We start from the raw sequence: 22,881 nt of genomic DNA on the forward strand, positions 1-22,881 counted from the left end.
ACTGTAAATAACTTCTACATTCTACAATAATAATAAAATCTAGCAACAGAACAGTCTAAGGGTCATTAACAGTGAATTACATTTGAGGATGAGAAATTGTTGAAAATAAATTATTAACAAAATTTGGAGGTTAAGGAGGAGTAGGAGGGCAAATGATGTGAGTGCAGAGATGATGCACAGAGTTAGAAGGTGGGTTTTGATATAGTGATAGAAACTGAAACATTGCACTGACGGAGTGCTTTCACTGGTCTTCAACATTTTCCAGGGTAAGTAGGGCCTGCAGGGTATGGAGTTCTTTATTTGTTTGCTTGTTTAGGTTTCTAGCATTGAGCAGCTATACCTTAATGCTGTCCAGATTCTGTTTTGTTATTTTGGAAGCTATACAAATATGACATTGCCTAAAAGAGCACTATGGTGGTGGATAAGGTTTTGGCCAATATACAGAAGCCTTTGGGGAAGAGGTGCAGGGAAAAGCATTTAGGATTGCTACCATCTCTTACAAGGCTGATATATAGGGTACCCCTTTGAATCACTCCATATTCTAAACCAACTGGTGAAGTCTATTATGTTTTGTTTACCTTGTAGCATCATTCTTGGTGATGGCAGAATACTGCTCAAGGCTTGGTTCATACCTGTCTCAGATACATACTCTGAGAGCTCCATCATGTCTCTGTTAATATACTCCAGGGAGGTACATCTCAGTTCATTTACATCCACATGTACAGTGACTGTATCATATGTGTACTTGTGCTGCTAGGACATGAATACATGTGTGATGTGGTGAATCCTAATACCTGATAGACAACTGACTGTGTCCCTCTCTTTGCACATCCTGATGAGTGGTACATCGCTATGTCTCACTATAGAATCAGCTATGCCTAGGATATTGGACTGCTTTGATGTTTACCTTGTGGGCTTTAGAATTGAATCAATGTGACTCACAGATGTGTGTTTCATGCCTGATGGTGTTTGGGCTGTGTATTTGTGAATCTGTATAGACTGCTGAGGGTAATTGTTTCTCAGGTTAAATTTAGGAGGCTGTTGTGGTTTAGGTAGGTTGGTTTTAAGAGCTTCACAATACATAAGTCTATGTGTTTTGTCTGAGCTATGTATGACACGTGTAGTGTGGTTTTTCGTGGTACTGAATGACCACTTGCTTTTTGTAGAGTCTTCATGTCAGAGCTTTGCCTTCAGTTATATGTAATAACTACATCTTTCAGTATCTATAACACTCTGTTTAACTTGTAGTTGTTTTTTAGTACACAAGAAACAGTTGCTACATTTCCTTAGGATGCCCATTTCAGCCAAGCTAGTCTGAGATAAATGCTGAAGTGAGATAATTAACATCCAAGCATGAAAGTAGCATTTAATCCTTTATCAGGAAGTCATTAACCACCGTCGCTGCTGTGTTAAGATTCAAATCCAGATGTCTATGTCTCAAAGCAGCCATGAGGATTAAAATGGGAATATACCTGTACATGCACCACTTTCTGTAAAAATCATGCTTATAGAAGGAAAGTTAGAGTGTGGCAGAAATCTGCTACATTAGATGGTAGCTAGTAAGACGTGAGACAGTGCTCTGTTTCATCAGAAATTAACAGTCAGTGACTATCACACAGCTCATAAAGTATTAACACTTATGATTCGGCACTACTACCAGACATCTTCCTTTAGTAATAACTGAAAATATCAGACTGGGCTGTTATTAACTGTAAGTTAACTAATATATTGCATGGCACATCAGTCCCATGAAGTATATGTATGTTTGCTCTTAACCCCTCAGTTTCCGCTGCTGCTGTAGTAGCAGTTTCATTGCCATAGCATAACATTACTCAGCCATAACTTAAAAACAAACACTGACTTTGTACATAATTCATGCATAGCTTTTTGGGTACAGATTATGAAGACTCTCAGAAATGTAGCTGGCTCAATCAACAACCTGTGCCAGTCCAACAACCCAAAGAAAAACTTGCAAGGTGCTTTCTGAAGTCTTGCAGACAGTAGCTAGTCTGTGCCACCCTTCCAAGCTCTTCCAGTGAAGAGCACAAAAAAGAGTCCATTCCCTTTACTGCCACAACAACTAGTTGGCCAGATAGAGGATACCAAACTTCCTCTTGCCCCAGCCGTGAAGGTACTGTTTGCGTGCCCTGCCTCCTGCCATCCTTCATTGCATTACAGTAAAAACAAATAAATAATTAAAAAACTCTTTTAAAATGCAGCAAGCAGTTATTACAGTTTATATCCCTCATGAAGCTCTCGGATTTTAGTTCAAAGAAAAATATTTTTTTTACATTTAAACTGTAGCAAAACTGATTGCTACAAATATAGCAAATAGTTACTACAGTTTATTCCCTACCTCTTTTGCTCAGGTTTTACTTTACAGTTGCTACAGCTAATATCCTGCTCAGAGCACTACAATATTCAGGATTTATTTTGGAAAAAAAAGATGTTTTTTTTTTTTTTACATTGAAACCATAGAAACTGCTTGCTACAATGTACTGGGCAGTTGCTACAGCTGGATGACACAAAGTGCTACAGTGCTGTGGTTTGGCCACAAATGCAATACTGGTTTTTAAAAAAGCTGGTATTGCACTAAGAGCAATCTGGATGATGGGCAACCAATAGAATAGTGCCTTCTAACACTTTGCAACTGGAGCAATTGCCTCTTTTGCCCCACTCTAGATATGCTACTGAAGAATGTGACCTCACTACCTCCACAGAATCAAAATCAGACAGTAGATTTTATGCAATGCAAGGTCATTCCCCACAAATTCTATACTCAGAAAGACCAACTGTTAGGTTATGCGATAGTCAAAGCATTTGGAAAATATGAAGAAATTATTTATTCTTAACCTCTGCATATTGTACTAGAAAATGTGATGGTGTTTAAACATGGAGAGGCCTGTGGTCCAGAGTAAAAAATTCAGAGTTTATAAAGCAGATTCCGTCAATCAACCATAATCATATGTTAATACTCATCCTCATAGGGCACCTCCTGCCTCTAGGAGGACAAAACAAGTCATCAAGGTTTGCTTTAAAAGAGGTGAGGGTATCACTGTTTATATGTAACAGAAATGTATTCCAGCTATGATAGGAATCATTGCGTAATAAATGTGCTCCTCCAATGTGCCTTTTTGTTGATGGAGATCCAAGTCTTTATTTCAAGTGTCTAAGAATGTTTCTAAACACTTTACATATGTTAACTAATGGAAATGTGTGAGGCTCAGCTGTTCACATCTCATACTGCTTTGCATTTGATGCCCTGCCCATAATCCTTGGTTCTGGGGAACAAATTAGAGACAACTCAATACTTTAGAATATGCGGGTGTAGAAGAATCCTTTGTAGGAGTTATTCCTCTGGCAGACTATTTTTCACTTAAATGAAAGACATTGGTATAAAGACATGCATCCTACCAAACCAAAACTGGATCTTAGCCCAGGTACTGATCTGCATATTAAAACTCCAACATTTGTTTTGCAATATTATCCTAAAATGCTAGTTAAAAGTCCTACATCCCACTGACAGTATGTATATTGCAGTATAAAGCTGACCACATTCACCATGCCAAACCACAATGGAGTGTATGCTGTCAGAAAATATTAAAATGCTAAGAGACTGAAGACGGCTTCATAGTGCGGTCTTCTCATTCACATAAGTATAAACACTAAAAAAAAGCTAAACAGGTCTGTCTTTGTGAGTGTACTGTAGCACTTGTGAAGGATTAAATGATTACATCTGGCTTGGAGATGAACCAATACTTTGGTAAAGAAAAGAGGAGGAACACAGACATTGTAGAGCAATGAATTAACAAATTCTTCTCAGCCACACTGATACGTAAGTTCAAAGGTTAGCTTTAGCTACATTATTCTTAGTCTGAAAATGAGTGAATAGAGCTAAAAGCATTTGACAGCCTAAAGTATAGGTAATAATCTATTTCTTTCCCTGCTGGTACTGTGCTAAGCTTCTGAACACACAGAAATATTTTTTTTGTGGCAGTCTACAGCATAAAGTTGTGTACCTCGAAGCCAGGCATGGCATATGTAAGAGACAGAGAGTGAGAGAGAGGTGAACCATTCATTGTTTATGATGCCTTTCAGGATCATAACCAATATTACAGTTTGGGTTTGAAGAGCAGTCAGGTAAAGTGAACCTGAAGGACCATTAAAACGAAAGCAATCTAGTATTTGTACAAAGAAGGGAAAGTGTTTACAATATTATAATTTAAGTTAGAAAATAACATAAGTCACCTACTGAAATCAAACACATCATCTTTAACAGTTTTGTTAATATTCAGACTTTTATATGGACAAAGCATTGTGAGACTTTAAGGTTCAATTGAGAAGGCCATCTTGAAGGGCAAATTCATTCTTTACATTAAAAAAAAAATGAAAGATGGAATGCTATTACCTTCATATCCATGTACTGAAGAAGTATGCTACAGTACTAAGACTATTCATAAATAGAAGTTGCTTAACAGATGCTATAGTGTTATAATTTTATTTTGTAGACTTGTTTAGCATGAAAGATGTCACTTGTTTTATTTCTTTATAATGATCTCTGATTGGAGCCACCACTGAGATAAAAAATATCAGTCAAACCTCGGCATTGCTGTCTATTGTGACATATGCAGCAGTCAAAGCTCTACATTACTGTCTGTTGTGACATATGCACCAGTCAAAGCTCTACAGTACTGTCTATTGTGACATATGCACCAGTCAAAGCTCTACAGTACTGTCTATTGTGACATATGTACCAGTCAACGCTCTATATTACTGTCTATTGTGACATATGTACCAGTCAAAGCTCTACATTACTGTCTATTGTGACATATGTACCAGTCAAAGCTCTACATTACTGTCTATTGTGACATATGTACCAGTCAAAGCTCTACATTACTGTCTGTTGTGACATATGTACCAGTCAAAGCTCTACATTACTGTCTATTGTGACATATGTACCAGTCAAAGCTCTACATTACTGTCTGTTGTGACATATGCACCAGTCAAAGCTCTACATTACTGTCTGTTGTGACATATGTACCAGTCAAAGCTCTACATTACTGTCTATTGTGACATATGTACCAGTCAACGCTCTATATTACTGTCTATTGTGACATATATACCAGTCAAAGCTCTACATTACTGTCTATTGTGACATATGTACCAGTCAACGCTCTATATTACTGTCTATTGTGACATATGTACCAGTCAAAGCTCTATATTTCTGTCTATTGTGACATATGTACCAGTCAACGCTCTATATTACTGTCTATTGTGACATATGTACCAGTCAAAGCTCTACATTACTGTCTATTGTGACATATGTACCAGTCAACGCTCTATATTACTGTCTATTGTGACATATGTACCAGTCAAAGCTCTACATTACTGTCTGTTGTGACATATGCACCAGTCAAAGCTCTACATTACTGTCTGTTGTGACATATGTACCAGTCAAAGCTCTACATTACTGTCTATTGTGACATATGTACCAGTCAACGCTCTATGTTACTGTCTATTGTGACATATGTACCAGTCAAAGCTCTACAGTACTGTCTATTGTGACATATGTACCAGTCAACGCTCTATATTACTGTCTATTGTGACATATGTACCAGTCAAAGCTCTATATTACTGTCTATTGTGACATATGTACCAGTCAATGCTCTATATTACTGTCTATTGTGACATATGTACCAGTCAAAGCTCTACATTACTGTCTATTGTGACATATGTACCAGTCAACGCTCTATATTACTGTCTATTGTGACATATGTACCAGTCAAAGCTCTACATTACTGTCTGTTGTGACATATGTACCAGTCAATGCTCTATATTACTGTCTATTGTGACATATGTACCAGTCAAAGCTCTACATTACTGTCATTACTGACATTTTCTTTCTCTTTTACTATGTCTCTCATTTACTGCATTTTAAGGCTATTTTGCTGCAGAGATAAAGTATTATCTGTGATGCCATCATTATCTGTACCCCTTCTGCTTTTGAAGACATATTGCATGAATACAGGTATTTCCTCAGATATTTAGTTGAACTGAATGTTTGCTGATTTCCCTAGGAAAATGATTGTAATTACCATGCAGAATTAGACATAGTGCTGACTAGTTGAGGTGGGTAATTATTCGTTAGATAGTTATCTTCCCCATTTTGCATTTCTAAGCTGGTTTGCAGGTCCTCCTGCTGCTGTTGTAGAACGTTATTAATGGATTGCCTAAACCATTTTTGGAGTCCCCTCTTATTTAATTTGATAGTGAACATAACATGTAAACAGCATGTTTTAAGTTATATGTTTGTCAGAAGGCACAGTTGCTGGGATGTCATTTTCACTGGGAACCTGGAAAAACATTCTGAGAGTTTATACACATTGTCTAGGCCATTTCTTTTGCCACTGATTCTCTTTCCCAAAAAGCTCACTGTAGAGCGTGGGAAGAGAATAGTGCATGGAGTCCAGGGAAAGAAATTGGAAGAGAGAAAACTATTCATATGGGGGGGGGGGCATGTGTTTCATGCTGTTTGCTTTCATGCAACCACTATGTATGTATTTCATCCCCTCTCCATCTTCTTTTTGGCATATTTCTTTTTATCAAAATATTATAAAGTTACAGTGTTTGACTATCAAAATACATAATCAAATATAAATAAATGCAAAATAGATGTTGCATCACAGAAAAAAAACATGAATATAATCTGATATGCATTTATGGTATCTGACAAAGTACTATTACTGTAACAGAACTGAAAATTGTATAATACAAGGAATATATACTTTATATTTTTTAAAGTAATCTAAACTTTATCACTCTAAAATTTTGAATAGCCAAGCCTGTCAAATAACAACTTTACAGAAACATTGGGAGTAACACGGTACTAATGAACTGGAGCTACTAAAATAATAGCTAAAGAAAAATACAGTTTAAATTAAATAAAGGCAGATAACTATGAATAAAATAAAGACAGAGTGAAGCTCACCCCCACAGCTGTTAATGTGACATTATGCTTCTGTAGTAGGTGAAATTTAGTGCAACACAATGATTGCTAGAAGGCAAACTATGATGTTTAGCAAGCCAATAATGCAGTTTTTGTCTGCTCCTAACTTATTTATGTGACACAAGAAATACATATTTGAAGCCCTGATAAATTTTAAAGACACTAAATCACTTTAATATCATCCATGCAATTTAATTAAAATGTATCAACCACTAAACAATCTAATCATAACTGACTATATGATTTGTGTTACGGGTATAGCATTATGATTTGTTGGGTACAATGATAGATAATATATTATCCATCACTCTAGCTATTATGAAATAATAAACAATAGGGTATAAGTAATGAGGTAGCTGTCCCCATTGTTAGCAGTTTATGAGACATAAGATTATGCGCCTTTGCACCATGCACCATAGTCCAGGGAAAGGTGGTTATAACATTTGCATAATCTAATTACTTTGAAATTAAGAAACTAGAATCAGAAAAACAATGTCATAGTGGCTAATGGAATCATAGGTGCTTTTTTGTGCATTCATAATACCTTAGAAGGCGTGGTAGCCATGTTAGTAATTCCGATGTCTAAAGGTAAAATACCTGGACATGGTAATAATAGAGTGAAGAGATAGACTGGAGTCAGATGTATGAAGTTTAGGATTCAAAAGCTGACACATTCAAAGGAAATGTAGAAATCAAGCCATTGAGCAAACAGTAAATAACAGTAGGTGTGCATGAATGAAGTATTCCTTAGGATGGGTGTCTGTCTGTATATGCAGTACACAGTGTGCTATATTCTACACTGCAGAAGAAGACAGCTTTATTAAGCACCTTTCAACACTACTAAACACCAGCTATTCTTGAGTTAGAGCACGAACAGCCAAGCTACTGCAGAAGAACATGGGAAAGCTCATCTTTAACAGCTGTAAAACTCTTTGTTTATTGTGTGTTTGGCAGCAGGAAGTTTATTACAGCTATTAAAGCTGTTAAAGAATCAGATATATTCAGCATTGCCTGTGAAGCAGTATTAAATGTGTTGGAGTTTAAAAAGCTGCAAAACAGTTTGTGCTCTTACAATTTTCATTTTTTTTTCTCTCTCTCTCTCAATGCCTTGTAGTATGTTGAAGAAGATAACACTCTACAAGCTATTACTATTTAGTGTATGGCATATTTCAAATCCATAAAACACTTGGCTACATTTGTAAAACATGAGCACTGTAATGCTCCATGGATGGGTATAAATTGTAGCAACTTTATGTTACATTTGTAGCAAGCAATTTGTTATAGTTTTAAAGAAGACATTTTTTTTACTAAAATATGTAGAAGAAGGGTTGGGGGCAGGGCACAGAAATGGGACCTGAATGGCTGAGGAGGGGGGGGGTGTTATACATTTGGCCATCTGGTTGGTGTGCCAGTAGAAGGAATGTCTGTTTGTTCATTTTTTTTGTGGCCTTCAATGGAAGAGCTGGGTGGGTGAGGGGATGTTCTAAGTGTAATAAGCTGATTAACTGCAATACACTGATTGGCTCATTACACTGAAGTGCCTTTTTTTTCTTCACCTGAACAGCTGTGTGTGTGGAACAATGGTGCACAGTATCTGCTCAGTCTGCTGTTTGAACCAGCTATGCTTCTGTCTACCAGGCCCACTCTTAAGGGTGTGTTATTAAGGAGGTAGTTTCCTAGGCTGGCTGACTTCCAAAAGGGTACTATTATGTGTTTTTTGGCATTAAATTTTAAGCTATAGCTTTAGCACAAATATTTTTTCTGTGTTAGTCCTTCCTGTAGGATGTTAATGTCTTGTGGAGATTCCATGACTGCTCTTAGTTTGCAATCATCTGCAAACTTGGTCACCCAGAAGCCTTTGATGTTGGCTCTGACTTCTGACAAGTAAATGTCAAAAAGGTACGGGCCCAACACAGAGGCCTGAGAGAATCCACTACTGACAGGCCTCTTTGTGGATGTGGTGTAGCCTATCCTAACTTCCTAGGTCCTACCTGAGAGACAACTGGCTATTCAGCATGTAACACAGGGTTAATGCCTAATTTTGTGAGTTTGTTTACAATGCCTGAGTAGAGTATTGTGTCCAGTGCCTTATCCAGGTCAAGGTAGGCAGTATACTTCGTTTTGCTCTCATCCATTGCCTTGGTGAAATTTTAAAACAAGTACATCAGTATTAGTAAGCATGATCTGCCTTTGATGAAGCCAAACTTAGTCAGATTCAGTGTCTGAAGATTTTCTATATTATTGTTAATCATATCCATGATAATTCTTCCCATGGCTTTGCATATGACATTAGTCAGGCTTATTGGTCTATATTTCTCAAGGTCCATTGATTGACCATTGCAGTCCTCCATTTACGTGGTTCAAAGCCTTGCTGGAAGCTATGGTTAAATAGTGACTGCCGGGGTCCAGGCTATTTAGGACACCTCTTGAGATGTTATCATATCCCATTGATGTGGCATTCTTAGCATTAGAAAGTGCATTTAGGACCTCCTTCCTAGTGATATTTTGGGTGATTATGTTTGATGGTATTACTTGGGGGTACAGGCAGAGGGTTGAGATGAAGAGGAAAGGGGAGTTAAATTGGAGCTGAATTTGTCATCCAGTTGGTATACTATATCTTCCAGCTCCTATAAGTGGCTCCATTAACCATCAGTTTTGCTCACTGTTGTGAAATGCATTTGAGGTCTCAAACACAGATAAAGAAAGCCATGTGGTTGTTTTTGCTTTGGGAAACTTTCTTTACCTCAGAAATGACTTTGGCTTTGTTTAGCCTGGTGAGAGAATTTTTATCCTGTTGGGCATTGCACGTCATAAATTTAGCTATGACTTTTTTCCTTTGTTTGTACAATCTGTTTATGTTTAGATTCGGCCAGTATGGTTTATTTTTTGAGTTTGCTCTGAGCTTCTTTCTGGTAGACACAGCTATCTCTTTTCATCTGTTAATATGATTGTACAGGGTTTCTGTGTACATTTCTGTATAGGTGTTTTCCAAGTTTGACTAGACTTGAAAATCTGTTAGCCAATCACTTAATAATAGTTAGTTTCCCTTAGAGCAGTTCCTAACTGCTGCAGGTTTTGCTGGGGTCACAGCATTGATTTTTATTTTGATGGAAACAGCTTTATGGTGTGATGTAACCATGGAGAAGTCTACAATGGGGAATGGGTCAATGTTCTCTCATACCTTTGAGTACAATATCTGGTATGTTTGCACCCCTAGTCAACAAATGGACAAACTGCTCCAGTGTGTTTGAGTTTACAAAGGCCAGGAATCTCTAACTCTGCAAATCTGGCTTTGTGGAGGGTTCTCAGTTCATAGAGGGGGCAGTCAAAGTCTTCCATAACTATAGCACTTGATGGAATGGTAAGCATCTCCAGTAGGTCTAAGTATTAACTATGGGTTTCGTGGACATACAGGGTGAACCTGCAAGGATATTATATGGGAGTCTCCCTATAGTAATTTGGACATGGAGAAGCATTCTGTTTGAACAACCTTGAGGTACATTTGTTTCTGATGTAGACTGAGACAAATCCACATTTAGTCCCTGCCTGTGCAGTAGCTGATTTAAATGTGTGGATGGCATTGTGTCCCCACACTACCGGGGTGCTACCCATTGCTTCAAACTATGTCTCGGTAAATGTGCAGATGTCTGCCATTATCCTTGATGAAGGCAGGATGTTGCTCAATGCTAGGCCCATTCCAGCCTATGACACATGATTGGATATCTCCATATGAGAACCTTTATAGTTAAAATTATGTCAGCCATTCTCCTGATCAGACTGGGTCCCCTCAAGGCTCCATTCTGGCCTCACTATTTTTTTTCCTGCTTTTATAAACAGACTTTCCACTGATCTTTACAATCTCCCCATAATGTTATTTGTTAATTACCTTTTGATAGTCAATTCTGGACTCACTACCAAAAACCTTTTCCTTAACACAAAATAAAACTAAATCTAAGATTCTGGCAAAATTGAAAAAGCACTAAAACTCTAACCACCTTAAGCATTATAGACCAAACAACCTCCTCATCAAAATCAGTAATACCTTCAACATTCTTGGCATATGGCTAGTGCAAGCTTTAAACTTTCAGGTTCACACCAAGAAAACTAAATCAAAAATCAACTATATTCTCTTCTGGACCCAGAACATTTCTTACTTCCTTTCTGTTCCAGTGAGATACACTGGAAAAAGGTATATTACGTGTATAGCTTGAATATAGATTATGACCAATATCCATGGCATCCACAAAAAACTTCTCAATCGTCCAGTCATTCTCCAACATAATCTATTGCTTCATGCAACTCTCCTGGGTAAGAACACTACTGCGTACCAATTAAAAAAGGCTAACTGTCTGCCCATAGAGCAGAGAGGCAACCTATGCTCTCTGGTCTCTGGTCTTGCATCAGGATACTCTCACCACTCATCCATTAAATTAATTCCTTTCACCTCCGCCTATAGCTTCAGAAGCCAAACCCTGACAGGGTCAACTCTACAAGCAACCAGAACCAAATCTCTTTGTGCCAACCACAGCTTTTCTCTGATTGCCCCTAAACTCTGACAAGAGCTCCCCCCTCGGTTTAAAGGATCTCCCCACCTATACTAAATTCAGACCTTAATTGAAACCATACCTGGTGAAAAAGAGACAGTGCAAATGCACTAATTCAGGACACATGTCCTCAAAATGTTCCATCCATCTGTTTCCTTCTCTGTCTTTTTCATCTGTTCACAGATGGCTGCAATCTGTATATGTGTATAGACCAATCTTCAACAGCTCTTATCTTTTCTATGATACCCTCTTCCTATCTCTTTTTTATATATTTTGTTAACACTGTATAACTAAAATTACAAATGTTTACTGTTTATACATTGCGCAGTGGTGGTGCTGCGGTAGCGTTGTCACCTCACAGTAAGACACTCTCTGGTTCGATACTCAGCTAGAGCGTCTTCTGCGTGGAGACATACGTGAATGGGCATACCTTCATTGAAGGTTGTGCATCAGGGCTGGCAACTCAGAACGTAAAAATCAACTGCCAATCATTAGCGGACCGGAGTTCTGCTGTGGTGACCCCTAACCGGGAAAAGCCGAAAGACACAACAACAACTGTTTATACATTGCATTTACAAGTAAATCAACATCTTATGCATGCTTTTGTTATATCTTGCCCTTTATGTAGTGTAACTTGAATATTTTTGTGAGTGCAACTTCAGCTGATGTTGGTCGATATTGATCAGTGCCCTACCATAGTAAGAAACAAAAACAAATACATTAATAAAATGGATGCAAAGATTATCTTATAAAGTTTTACTTCACTTCTTTCTTGGGGTAACTTGCTTGACAGACATTTATTGAATAAATAAAAACTTGCTTTGTTTAGAAACTTTAGTCCTCTATATTATAAATACAGACAGATTTATAGCACAGCATTTTAATTCTGTATCAAATGTTTGTACATATTAAAGTTTAGATATTATGTATTGTTTTATTGTATGCTTGTCAAATAAACATTTATGATACTAGTTTTACCTCAGGTAACAAATTCAAATAAATAATTAATGAATGAATATATACACTGACTTTCCTTCCTTCCTTTCTGTTTTTGTGCCATTCACCAGGTAAGTCCTGTCATCATCCAAAATAGGCCCATTAAAAAAGTGCATTTTGAAAGTAAATATCAAACAGAGCATACAAAGCAATGAAGAAAAAAATAATGTATATGACATTAAAGAATATTCATGAAGATTTTATAAAACATGTAATATTTTGACTCACCATATTGACAAAACAATTTCAAGTATATTTCCAGTATAAGCAATGAGCAACACAGTCCAGCAAAGGGCTGTTTATGCTGATGAGTGATCTGTAAAAGAAAAGCAGCCCTATCAGTCAAAGGAGAAAGGTTATAGAATATTTTCCTGTGGCTCTCCAACAGTTAAAAAATGAATGCAATCTTTGTGTTATCAAATTCTAGCTAATACTGCTGACCATAAAAACATTGTGGTGTAGGCAATCAGCTTCCTTAAATTTATTGTACAATGGAAACTTAAGAATGTTTAATTTTTCTTCATGCTGTTTACTTTTTAGTTATTTAACAAGTGAAAACTTGGAAAAGTGTATAATTAAGTCAGAGACCAGGAAAAGCAAAATAAATTCAGAGTAATATATCTCTGTGAAAACAGTACAAAATTGAACTTGTCTATATTATAAACATTAAAATAATCCAAGAGATTATATTTCTTTTCATCCAAGTTTCTGAACATAATGTGGTAAAACAGCTGTACTCTGTGTCTCGTAACATCTTGCAGAAGTCATAACATACTGCATTTTTTTACAAAAATAAAAAAAATAAAGTATGAGGATAACATGGGCTGAGTTCAGAGTTCTGTAAATATGTAAAGAATAAGTCATAGAGTTATATATTTAAGTAACAAACTGCAAAGATTGTATATTTTGCTGACTGCTTTTCTAACCTACAGAATTCTGTAACTCAGCTACTGAGTATCAGAGTTCTATTTTACTGCTGTAATTATTAGAAAACTGTCTTGATAACTATTCCTTTTGGTGTGAAATTGTAAATAATACATCTGAATGTGTGCTATTTATTTATTTAATTCTGTTTACTGGGCTAGAGTAGTGATTAAATCTGACCATTTACAGGCTCTGCCCAGGTTGCATACGTAGTAATAAAAGTAAAATAACTTAAGGTATAACTAAATTGCACAATATACTGATATAGCTAGTCATTAGGTTACTGATCTCTAGGAACAGTACCCTTCACAATGGACTTACAGTTATCCAACAATACTAAAAAGTCTCTATAGTACAATATGTAACAATAACTTACCCACACCCAGACAGAAAAGTCTGCAGTAATCAAACTGAACCATCTTACTGTGCATAGGACCTAAATCAATCGCTTAAGTGCAATTTTTTTAGTGAAAATAAGCTAATAACCTACTAATGAGTAACATTCTGTTAAATCAGTACAATAATGCAAGTATATGTTATTGGTGTGTTTGGCCTCTGTGTCTACAGAATTTTATGATATTATCATCATGTTAAATATAGTCTATGCATTGCATGCACACAGAGTCCAAAGAAACATAATTTTGCTTGGTTCACACTTGTGTCAGTTGAAGTGACAATAAAGTTTACTTTGACTTTAATGCAACACTGATGTAATAAAAACTATAGTTGTATTTACAAGGAAATTTACAAGGAAGTAGGAGCATTAATATATAATGCATAATACAGGTATTAAACAGAAGTAAAAGAAGAATGGACATAGTCTATACAAGTCTTTAGCTAAACATTCCTTAATGCTTTCTCCTCCACTAATTAAGCTTTTAAAAATTATATTAAATGTATTATGTGTGAATTCTGATAAAAGAATATATATATATGGTGGCTGCACATTCCTTTTCTTGCCAAGACCTGGATGGTGCAGTGGTAACATTGTTACCTCACACCAGAAAGTTTTCTGGTTCGATTCTCAGCTGGAGTGCCTTCTGGGTGGAATCTGCATGTCCACCCTGCATTTATGTGGGTTTTCTCTTCATAGTCCAATTTCCTCCCATGTTCAAAGACATACCTCTGGATGCTTTCTCCCTGGACTTCTGCTGAAAATGGGCTTTGTTCCAAGTTGGACTTTTCTGTTTAACAAATGTTAAATAAAGACCTGACAAAGCTGCATAAGCTAGTTAATGATGGACACAAAGACAGTCTCTCTCTCTCTCTCTGTATATATATATATATATATATATATATATATATATATATATATATATATATATATATATATACATACATATTGTTATATCATCAAAGACTGAATATTTGAAATGCTGAACACCAAAAGAATGCTCATTTTAGATTGAATCTAAATTGATTGACAACAACAAAAATTAAAAGCATTTTTTTTTGAGATGGGCAAGCCCCTCTGTACCTCCAACACCCCTGCTAATTAGATATACCAAATCTGAGATCATATAACGCAGGTTAAGGGCAAAGTCCCTTACCCCACACACTGGCAGCAAAATACCCCACTGCGCCATAATCTCATGCAAAATACCTGCAGCAAAATACTCCACTGCACCACGGTCCCATAAAAAATACCTACAGTAAAATACAGCACTGCACCACGATCCCATACAAAATACTGGCAGCAAAATACCCCACTGGACCACGGTTTCATACAAAATACTGGCAGCAAAATATCCCACTGCACCATGATCTGATACAAAATACTGGCAGCAAAATACCCCACTGCACCACGGTCCCATACAAAATACTGGCAGCAAAATACCCCATTGCACCATGGTCCCATACAAAATACTGGCAGCAAAATACCCCACTGCACCATGGTCCCATACAAAACACAGGCAGCAAAATACACCACTGAACCATGGTCCCATACAAAATTCTGGCAGCAAAATACCCCACTGCGCCATGATCCCATACAAAATACTGGTAGCAAAATACCCTGCTGCACCTTGATCCCATACAAACTACTGGCAGCAAAAACCCCAGTGAAAACATTATTCATTTTTAGGAGCTTTCGCTGTCATTTACAGCCTGAAGAACCATTTGCTCATATGAGTGTTCACTGTTTCAGACTGTATCCATACAGATTCACTTTATATCCTCAAAATACTGAAATGTCGAAATTCAGTATTTCGAAGCTATAAAGTTGAATCTTTAAAACATAGAAAACTCAGAAGTGCGAAATTCAAAATCTCACACACCAGAGATTTTGAATTTCGCGCTACTACAGCACACCCTCACACCATGTTCCCCACACACAAACACAAGCTCTCTACTGCATAAAAGCTGGGGGCCAAGCCCCCCCCTGCACCCCTCACCCCCCCCTACTTAAATATTCTAACTCCGAGGTCGCACTACACACAAACACACACACCATCACACAAGCTGCATTCTGCTCGCACACACATCACAGCAACAAAACACACTAACACACACCACAGCCCCCACACAAAACCCTTAACACACAAACACTTACCAGAATCCATAACCACAGCGAAACCTCAGAAGTACGAAATTCAAAACCTCCAGTATTCAAGATTTTGAATTTTGCGCTTCTGAGCTTTTGCTCTTCTCAGGATTCCACTTTATGGGCTCGAAATACTGAATTTCGACATTTCAATATTTCGAGCATCCAAAGTGAATCCAACCACGCGCGCGCACACATACACACACACACACACACACACACACACACACACACACACACACACAAAAACAATGCTGAGAATAATGACATGGATGGATCATAAAGAGACATCAGAAACCATTTTCAATAAATGTCTATTACTCTGACAAAAATGAGCAGTTGGAGCTCAGATTTCCAACATATAATCTGCAGACAAGTACCACCTGAAGTGTTGCAAATAGTCTGACATACTCTGCTGCAGAATGCAACTTGCAAAATGATAGACAAACATTCACAAAAAGAATTGTGCAATGACGTATGACTGAATGGCCAGTGAATGACTACCCTGAATATTTCTTGCAAAAGACTATATAGTTAAAATATTATCACTTTGCCCAATAATCAATAAGTTAAAATGTGAACCAATATACTTTTAAACATATAATCATGATACGTTTTATTTCTTTTCGCACATTTCCTAAGATGGTGGAAGTTTGTCTGCCTATTGATGATCACTTTGCCCAATAATCAATAAGTTAAAATGTGAACCAATATACTTTTAAACATATAATCATGATACGTTTTATTTCTTTTCGCACATTTCCAAAGATGGTGGAAGTTTGTCTGCCTATTGATGATCATTTGGACATTTTTTTTCTTTTTATCTTTTTTACGGACTCTTGAGTACTGCTGTTTAAATTACCTTTAGGCAAATAAAAATATGTGAAATGCATTATTTTCCAGTGATTAGAAGAGTAAACTTAATCAAAATCCTGCTTGATTGCAAATGCTGCCTGGGTGATGTTTTGCATTTTTCAAGCTGAATGGATGATCCTCTGGTTACATTGTAATGCCATGTTATTTGTTCTGCTAGACAATGTGAATATGGTGCCATGGTTTTCTGTTTTGGGATACTGGACCTTGCATGTTGTGACTCTCCTCTTGTTGTGACAGTTCCCATTGCATTTTCAGAGGATCTGAAAGTGGTTTCACAACTGAATGTGATTTTTCTATGGATCCTGAGTATTTCTGGAAAAAGGTTTTGAGATACCTAAAGGATATGGTTTAGTAGAACCATTAGGATATGCTGTACTAGAATCATTTGAACTACTTGAACTTTGGATTGCTCTGTCTTTGGCATGTTGTTCTTAACTAGTTCTTCTTGTGTTAAAAGTTCTTATATATTTACACCTCAGCTCTCTTTGTGATTTTTTTATATGGTTTTAAATTTTTGGCTTCTGTCTGATGTGTGTTTCGGTATTCAGGTAATATAAAGAAACTGAAGTGGAAGTCAAAGTTACACACATTGCTAAACATATACTGCAACACAAGTATAGCTGGTAATTCTATTAGTGAAGTATTGGATTTGGGAGTGTGCATGGCAGAGATTCTACCTTATGCCAGGGATTATAGGGCAGTTCCTGCTTCACAACACCACTGTGGGTGTGTTAATACTTGTGCCATGCGTACCCTGAGACTATATTGCATATGTACACATGCATACACCCATATATATATATATATATATATATATATATATATATATATATATATGTATTTATATGTGTGTGTGTGTGTGTGTGTGTGAGAGAGTGTGTGTATGTCAAGAGAGAGAGAGAGAGATACATTCATACGGGATATTTATATTTGTAGACAAGAACATGCATCCATATATATTTATATTTATCACTCTCTCTTTCTCTCTCTCTCTATATATATATGTAAAGAGAGGAGAGAGATGGATCTATGTCAGATGATAAAGTTTTTAGATACTCAAAATTCATATGGACAAGACCATATGATCAAGTTTCCAAAAACTTAAACATCAAACAGAAAGAAAAAAAAAGACATAAAAATCTACATTTTTTTTTTTATATTTATGCAGTGGGTCAAGCCCCCCCACCGCACCCCTGCATTGTCCCAGCAAATTGCATATACCAACTCCAAGACAGCACTACAGTGAAGAAAATGGTAAATGTCCAGATCCTCGTTGTACCGTGATCTCCATTTAAAAGCTTCAAGTTTTCAAAAACTTGATCATATGATTTTGATCATATGATCTCAGCCATATGAATTTTGAGTTTCTGAAAACTCAATCAACTGATAGGGATTTATATATATATATATATATATATATATATATATATATATATATATATATATATATATATATAGGGTCTATATTAGAACATTGAAGTTTCAAAACTTCGAATGTTCTAATATCAAACTCTATTCAGGGAAAGTTGAAAACATCGAACATACAGAACAGCAAATTTTTTCCTAGGGAAAACATTCTCTGTTCCAAAACACATACACACAACACAAGCACACCAAACAAACAGCAATCCACACACATACACCTAAAATCTTATTCCTAACCCTACACTAAACTATACACGCACCAATAGCTATCCACTTACCTTAACCCAAACCCTAACCCTAAGGTCCATCACTATCGCGCACTCCCCTCAACCGCGCACTAACCCTAAGTCACCTAACCCACCCTAACCCTCACGTCCACACAATCACACACATACCTAACCCGCGCCCCAACCCTAACTCACCGAACCTGCTTTAACCCTCACGTCCACACAATCGCACACATACCTAACCCGTACCCTAACCCTAACTAACCTAACCCACACTCAATCACACACTTACCTGAACCCGACCTGTAACTTTCCACCACAGAGCAGATTATACCGAAGCAACAGAAATGGACAACCAAATTCTTTCCCTAGGAAAAAATTTGGTTTTCTGTTGCTTTGATGTTTTCAACTTTCATTGAATAAGGTTCAATATTAGAACATTCGAAGTTTTCTAATATAGACCCATATACATGTATATATATATATATATATATATATACATATACACACACACACACAAAGACACACACACACACACACACACACATACACACACACACACACACACACACACAGGTATAGTTAACTATTTTTGTACCGAGTGCCATCCCTGATTTGGCACCCCACCTTAGCATTAAGATGAAGAACAAAAACATTCCTCTTCTCTGAGATAAAATGTATGTATAACATACATTATAGGTGTTTTTGCTCAACAGATGACTTGTCTGATGAAGTACAAAGCAGTCTCCATGGAGTAAAAGCATGAAGCCCTGATTATGGCCCATGTGACCTTGGAAGAGCAGCAGACATCCAAGAGCTCAACAGGAAAAGATTAAAATGCATGTTCACCTCAATTTGTGTAGAGGCAGTAGGATCTCTTAAAATGGCATACCTTCACCATGTAGCATTCTGCTGGACACCTGGGTAGTATAAGACAAATCACCATAGACTATATCACTCACAGAAGGTACATGCTAACTGTTGGACAATTGCTGAGCCATATTGTGGACCAGTTGCAGTCTGACTAATGATCTAATAAGTAAATAATGTTGCCAAACATGGTAAATAACAGAAAACTAAGCTTTATAGCAAAGGGCAAGAAGAAATGAGTCTGAGGCCCTCACAGGAGGATCAGCATATATCACCACAGAATGATAAAAAATATATCTGGTGAACTGCAGTAAGAAAGTATGTTTTCTATTTAGAGTTCATTTGAAGAACATTGCTGTGGCCTTACTTTGGCTTCTGTGTCATATTTAACTGTGTAAAGTTTTGACATGATTTCACATGCAGTCATCTGAACTTAATATAAATGCACATGAAAGATTAGGGGTATTTCTACAACATATAGCTAAAGTCAATTTTTCTTCAGATATATGACATCAACATCAGATTAAAATATTCAGTTTGCATATGAAGAAAATAAAAATTAGAAATTTGCAAGTATTTCAGCAGTGCAAAAAAAATTAACAACATTTTTAAGTACAGAAGTGCATTATAGAATTAATAGAATACAACTGTCTTACACAAGGCTAGGACCACTATAAATAAACTGTCAGTGTTAAGCTATTGACTGTAGATCAAAAATATAAACTATTAAAAATTGTAGCTCATGAATATTTAAGCAAAATGCATACAGTTAATTTATTATATATGTGAAAATGTGTATAATTTCTAGAAGTATATCATAGTTTTATGTTCAACGACTTGATTTCAAAAGTGTAACAAAATGCATTATAATTTTAAGTAAATAGACCATTTGTAGATAAATCAGATTATACCTCTTTCATAACACAAGTCTTTTTCTTGCCAAATTTCTGTTTAAATCTCAAGTGTTCAGTATTTAGTTTTCTCTTATTGTATTTACTTGGTCTTTCTCTATGTAAATTGACATTTCTTCAAGGGGAAATTAGTTTATTTTAGACATGTTTAAGGTGCTAATCAAAAAATACATATCAAACTATAACTCTCACTGACAGGAAAATGATGAATTAATTTTAGATATAGATATTCAATTAGTTGGTTTTAGTTTCCATTTAAGGAATTACTTTATTTAGAATGTACTTCAGTGAGCTTCTAAAAAAAGTTTTGCCTATACTGAAATGAGATGGATTTCATACAGAAATATATTTTCATAATGATTATGATCTCACAACTCCACTTATTGTTTCATTTCTCTTTAATTTAATTATTTTCTTCATTTAGAATTTCAAAATTTTAGCAAAGTCCATTACTCGTTTGTTCACTGTAACTAACAATATGTTTCTTCTCATTTAAACCTCTGACATAGTTTTTTTTTTTTTATGAAGTGATTTATACTTCAGTTGTATTTTTTAATTTATAAGTTTATATTAATTTTAAGTAAACATCTGACACTTTCCACTATACTCCAAGAAGTCAGGGCCATCCATAGGGAGGTAAAAGCCAAACTCAAACTGAAAACAGTAACAGAAACCAAGGATAATTATAAATTATTATACTGTAGTGCATGGGGTGTGGTAATTATGCTCTAATATTGCAAAAAAACGGAAATCAGATAAGTGCTAATATAGCAAGAGACCTGACTTTAACAAATGTTAAGCGCCCCCTGCTTAACTTGTTAAGGTCAAGACTTGCACTAGTCAGTCATATCTGCCAGTATTGACCAGCAAAAACAGCAGCAGAATAAAAACAGATTTGTTTTCGCCTGCTGTCCATGCCAGTAATGTGTCCTTGACTTTGTGTTATAAACTTAGACAGCAGCTACAATAGCAGGATTTGTGTCTGTCTGAATTTTCTGAAGGATAAGATGTCTGAGACTCAAATATTTGTCATTATTTTGTGAAATACAGTTGGTACAGCTGGTACAGTTTGAAATATTTTCTGCTTAAAAACCTCAGCTTTGGCCGGCTAAGATCTAGCTGTATTCAACTGGACGTATAAGAGAATTTAAATACCTTTATCTGCACTTTTTTCAGATAATACAGTATTTAAATTGATTTAACTGTGTTGCATGATTATTAACTGAACTGGAAGTTTTGACTCTGTTCTTCAGTTAGTGCTTACTTGAATTTTATTATTTGTTAGTAATTGCAGGTGTGGGGGTAGCCACATTCTTTGATTTCCTGTCCTTGCCTATTTAAGTGGTACAGTTTGAAATATTTTCTGCTTAAAAACCTCAGCTTTGGCCGGCTAAGATCTAGCTGTATTCAACTGGACATATAAGAGACTTTAAGTACCTTTATCTGCACTTTTTTCAAATAATACAGTATTTAAATTGATTTAACTGTGTTGCATGATTATTAACTGAACTGGAAGTTTTGACTCTGTTCTTCAGTTAATTTTCCCACCCACCCTCCCTGTTTCTGTTTTGGTGTTAATCTTAGTAGCTTTGAAACTGCCCGCCCCTCTTGTAAATTTGTGTTTGGATACTCCTTCTGGGCCCATATCATTTGCTCACTCAACTGAGTGCACTGAGATCATATTCTGATTTCAGGCACTCCTACTGTGTACAAAGAGAGCATCTGGGAAAGATAACAAAAAAAAATTAAGCTTGTTTCCTGCCTTTCCTGTTAAGTGGTCTAGACTGCTTGTAGGCTTCTGAGCCCCCAAGCCCTTCTGTGTTGGAGGGAAGCCTTCTAGCTTAGTTTTGCTTCTTATAACTAGCCAGTTTTCTAGTTTCAGCACTCAAATCTGTTTTTTGAACTCAGCACTTGTTCAGAACTCATTGTAAGCACTACATAAGCTGCAAATTACTACAGCACACAACTTTCCTCACTTGTCTAGTGGAAAGCAGTTTTTAGTACTTAATAAATAAGCACTTATCCAGGCATGTCTAAGGGTCAGCTCCCAGTGATTTCTCCTGTCTACCTGATGAATCTGAGCATCTTGGGGCAATGCAGCAATTGCCTCATGTACACAGACAACCCTCTCCTTCTACCACCCAACACTACAACCTGTGAGAGATGCACTTATATAGCCAAACTGGAAGCAAAGCTCTCTTCACCCAAGACTGGACTAGACAGTCAAGAGGAGAAGGTAAACACTTGCACCACACCACACTCATCACATAGTCTCTCAAAACCTACACACATAGAAACACAAAACACACACCTACATTCGCAGAGGCTGTCACTAAAAACCTGCCCAAGCATCAGGGACATCCAAAGCATAAACACAAGCAAACTCCACCCTCCAACACAACCCAAATGACACATAGCCCACAAACTCAGTGTGCCACTCAACCACAGCCAATAAGGCATAACAACGTACCCAACACTATAGTCATAGGTGACTCTATAGTCAGGCACATTGTTGTTCCACTCACTAGACTAAACAAGGAGAAAGTTACTGTCAGCTGCC

The sequence above is a fragment of the Protopterus annectens genome, chromosome 12.part0 (genome assembly GCF_019279795.1).
Source record: "Protopterus annectens isolate FY-2018-M chromosome 12.part0, PAN1.0, whole genome shotgun sequence".
Lineage (NCBI taxonomy): Eukaryota > Metazoa > Chordata > Ceratodontiformes > Protopteridae > Protopterus > Protopterus annectens.